We start from the raw sequence: 5,000 nt of genomic DNA, 5'->3' as shown, positions 1-5,000 counted from the left end.
CAAGGAGACATTGCTTTTGCTAATTCGAAGTGAAAGGTGATATAAAATCGGTCTATTTCTGGCATCATATCCATAGTTAGCGTATTCATCATAGTTAGAAGCTCCAGCTCCATATCAAGGTCACGGTCGATATCGTCACTATCGTCACTATCATCAATATCGTCACTATCATCAATATCGTCACTATCATCAATATAGTCACTATTATCAATAAGAAAACCCTTAGGCTTGTTATCCAGGAACTTGTTCAGAAATACTGTAATGAAAGGAACATAGGAGTTTGTCGCTAGGTATTTGACCAAATAGGATCGTCCAGTTCCTATAGAACCTATCACTAAAATACCCCTACTAGGGGGAGGTAGGGCTAAGCGGAGCGAAAAGGGTTTTCCATGAGATGGGAAATGCAAACTATTAGCCCCCCACAAGGTGTGTGAATAAGTAATTGTCTGATAATTAGCAAGGAATATACGTCTTTCTACTAAACAGGATGTATTGAATTCATAAATCATTAGATACTTTTTTTGAATGTCAACTAAGTATCGTAAGTAAATTGCTCCCGGTTGTTCACTTATTTGATAACCAGAGTTATTCTTTGATAAAAGATCACTATGAGTAAGACTCAATAGAATTTGATCAATCCTTTTTTCTGTTGTTAAGGTAGAAAACTGAACCAAGAATTCTTTTTCTTTATCATCAATCGAATCAGTGTTCGAGACCCAGGATTCTATTTGATCATCAATCCAATCACCATTCACGTTTTTTATTTTTCTTATCAAGGAATAGATTGCTTTACTTGGATGACTTAGATGTCTCGTATTTCTCGAAAAAGCGATTCGATTGATGGGATTTGGTATAATACTTATGAGATCGATGAGATTCCAATATTTATTCTTAGAACGTATGGATTTGACCCCATAAGCGGGACCACCACCCCATAGCATGTTGCTACCAAAAGCAAAACTCCGTATTTCTTCTAGAGAATCTCCTAATTGTTCCAGAGCAACTAGAAAGATATTCTTTAACCAGAAAGAATTCAGTTCAGATGTAGGATACCTATCCAGAAGTTTTCGCAACTCAATCATGTATGATGGAATCATCAAAGATTTTACCTTTTCGAACTCTGTCTGTAACTCACTATAGACTCGAGAAACAAAGAGAAGATGTGTACGAACGAGATATCCAGCAACAAGGAGAAGGAAAAGGATTGAATAGAAGAACTCCTGAACATTTAGCGATCTCAGATGTGTCGATATCAATAGTAACTCATTATTTCGATGAGTCATTTCTTCGGACAGAAGAAGATTATGGAAACAATTACCCGGAATCTCACTTATCAGATTCCATTGTGGAAGACACAATGGAATCTGACGAATTCGCCATAATATATCTGACCCATGCATAATATCATGAAAAATGGATACAAATTTTTGGCTGCTACTTAGTATCGGCAATAGGTCTGAAAAAGTATCTAAAAATATGAAATTTAGATATTTGTACCCCGTCGAGGTAAGGAACCATGGTATATATGTTTGGAATAGATTCCATTTTGAGAGAGTTGAAAAAACACTATCTTGTTGAAAGGTTCTATACATCTGACCTTTCTCAAGGCATTTTTGTAGACAAGAACTCCGTTTTTTCCTTTTTTCGGATGGTAAATATTTCTCAGAACATGGAGTGTGAATCCAACCCATGTTTGAATTGAAATTGAGATACTGATACAAGTTCTTCCCTTCTGAATCAGGTATATTCATATCTGAAAGAGGTTGACAATAAGTTTTTTCAAAATGGACTATTTGTCCCTCTGTTAGAGGTGTTCCAGAAATGTCTGCGATCGAGTAAATAGCTCCACGAACGAATGGATCGTATCGAATTGGAAAATGGAAAGATTTGTAGAAGTTATACCCTTCGTCGCCACTTTGCGGAAAATCGTTAGGTATCAATATGTTAGATACCTGTAACTCGATTGGTGAAATAGTATCTCTCTTCAAAAAAGCATGTTTTTTTTGACCATCGCAAAAAGAAAAGATTTTGTTGCGAATGAACAAGATTTTGAGGAATTGTCCATACGTAAAATCATAATTATTGATACGGGCCTTTTCCACATAAAAAGGGAATCTTTTGTTACAATAGAAGCAGAAGTGATATTGATTATTCAAGAATCGAAGTCGATTTGCTTTATAAAAATAGTATATCAATGAACTTCTATGAAATGGTTTCACGGGATTCAGCCAATTGTCTGGATCGTGGGATATCATTGAGAAATAGGAATCTGTGTTATCAAAAGATTTCCTGCGATTCTTTCTAGTATGGAATGAGTCAATCATCCACTTTGGTATCTTATTGAACAAAAATGGTGATATTGTTCCTCCATTGATCAAGAATTTCGATTTTTGGGAAGTATCTTGGTCATCCAATAATAAGGGTTTCCTTTTTTTCAAATGAAAGATTTGAAGACCTATTGATTCTAATAACTGATTACAGAGTGGATCATTCGGACCTTTCAATTCATAGATGTGGATCTCGGACCTATGAATGGGGATACCCCCAAAACTCACAAATAAAAAAGAAGGAAGTGAGTTAGACAAAAAGAGAAGAAACTTGGGCAAAAAAAGAAGTAACTTGGACAAAAATAAACAAAGTGACTTAGACAAATCTTTTTTGTCGATAACCTCAGACCAATCAATCGAATATTGATTAATATGTAATCGATCGAACACTACTTGAAAACGGCTATTCTGCTCAGAAATGAAATAGTCCAAATGTTCCTGGAAATTCTTGCTCCCATTGGACCATTTGTATCTATATACATTAGGATCCCAATTCATAGATCTCTCCGTTCGAGAAATCAAAATAAGAGGATCGAACCACTTCTTCTGACTCTTTTTCAAATTTGATAAATGTTGGTTGATCGTGTATTTCATTCTAGTTCGATGATTCAGAGTATCATTTCCTATTTGATACCTTTGAATTCCATATTCGAAGTTGCAATTGAATCGATTCAATACATTTCTTATGTAACCATGGGTGCTATATTGGATTTGAATCAGATTTCGGATCAATCTATATTGATTGACTGCCTCCATTATGTTGTTGCTAGCAAATACAACTATTTTAGGTTTTGGATCTTCCACATTATTTCCGCAAGAGGTCTGGACCCATTTTTTTATGATCCTTCGATAAAAAGATTCATTCTCTTCATAAAAAAGAGGAGGTAGAACCAATAAAGAGTGCTTTTTCGATTCATCCCTGGAGTTCAATAACTCATTCAAGAAATGTTTTTGATCCAATCCGGAGGAATCCATAGAAAAATCAAATTCCTTATGATACACCAGATCCGGCTCGGTTATTGATAGAGTGAATAGATCTGCCATTTCTTGAAATATATCTTCTGATTCAAAATCGTGGTGTAACGTGTATCTCCCCCTGTTCCGGTCATGGAATAGATGAAATAAACCCCAAAATGGATTTTTGTTCAAGAATGAAATCTTATTGGAACTGTCCAGTTCACCCTTTGGAACCATATCACATCCTCGATAGGATGAAATAGGATGAATTGAGACGGTATTTTGTAAGTACATAATTATCTTGAATAAATTCACTATTTCTTTCTTTTCCGATCGCCTGGAAAAAGCAAGATGTTTCTTTTGTTCTTTTTTCAACAATTTCTGATCTCTAGTAGACCTATCAGTAGGATTCGAACCCAGATGAAGTTCTGACCATCTGTCAGAGAAAAAAGAACGAGTGGCTCTTGCAGGATTCCCAAAAAATTCTTCGATTTCTTCCGGAAGCAGATGATTATTCATCTGCTTCTCACGTTCCATGAATAGTCGGCACATTGAGGAATATCCAGAAAGGATTTTAAGGAATCGCTCTGATTCTATCTCTGTTCGTTCCGTTTGAAGAAAGGAAGGATCCCAACAAAGAATCGATCTTTCTTTTAGTTGTTGAATCTCTCTTTGATTGATCAATGTGTGATATTTCGAATCCTCATTCCTAATGGAATCGAAAGAATCCTTGGATTGATCAGAAGATCCTTTCAATTGGCTAGAATCCGTTACTTGAATGAAACTAGATCTCGTGGAATCATATTGAAGATTTGATGATACATTCCGTACCTTGCTAAAAAACCGATCCTTGTTTCCCAACCACACATTGTCTAACCAAATCCAATTCTCTCGTGACATGTTCCTCAAAAAATCCGATTCGTGCGGACTCTTCCCCCAACTAACGAAGAGATCTTGACGGAATTGCCACATATGAAATTGAGCACAATTTTGCAAAGAAATAGCCCGCTTGTTTCTCAAGAAGAGATGCGAAACATGCTCAATATCATTTGATTGAATAATTGACCCAGTCCCTTGTTGTTTGAAGAAACCCTCCACTTCCTTTGGTATTTTTTCACGAAAAGCAAACATGAGATAATAAATCCAGTCTTTCACTAAGATTTCGAATAGCTGTCCCGAATTCAAGTTGATTATGTTTCGCCTCTTTCTCGGGGAAAGACGATCAAAAAATTCCCAATCATGGTCCTTACGGATCGGATCATCCATATAATATACAAAAAGGAACTCCAGATATTTGATATCTTTCTCTTTGAATGAGATCTCAATTCCAGCGATGGTTTCATTAGATATCTTACAACTAGAATCGCTCTTTTTTCCTATCCAGTTCCTCCACCACCGCGAATCCCAGTTAAATTCAGGCATGATATACTTTTTAGTTATTGGGAGAACCCGAGTACTCTCTTTCGGATCCAGGAAAGAACTCTCAGAGATCTTTTTTCCTTTTGGAAGATACAGGAGCGGAACAATCAACCTATTGATATTGGAAGACTCAGATGATTCTTCCAATGTATCATTTTTGGGTCCAATGGAATTCATAGGTATAGGAAGAAGCCTTGTCAAATAGGGATTTTTTCTTTCGACCATTTTTCGATTGTTAATACGATATATAAGGACCGCTACTACAAAGAGTACTACATACTTGATCGTGAAATATCG

The sequence above is a fragment of the Vigna unguiculata genome, unplaced genomic scaffold (genome assembly GCF_037176805.1).
Source record: "Vigna unguiculata cultivar grain cowpea cultivar isolate G323 ecotype 2 unplaced genomic scaffold, ASM3717680v1 ptg000115l, whole genome shotgun sequence".
Classification (NCBI taxonomy): Eukaryota; Viridiplantae; Streptophyta; class Magnoliopsida; order Fabales; family Fabaceae; genus Vigna; species Vigna unguiculata.
This window is presented reverse-complemented; position numbering follows the sequence as displayed.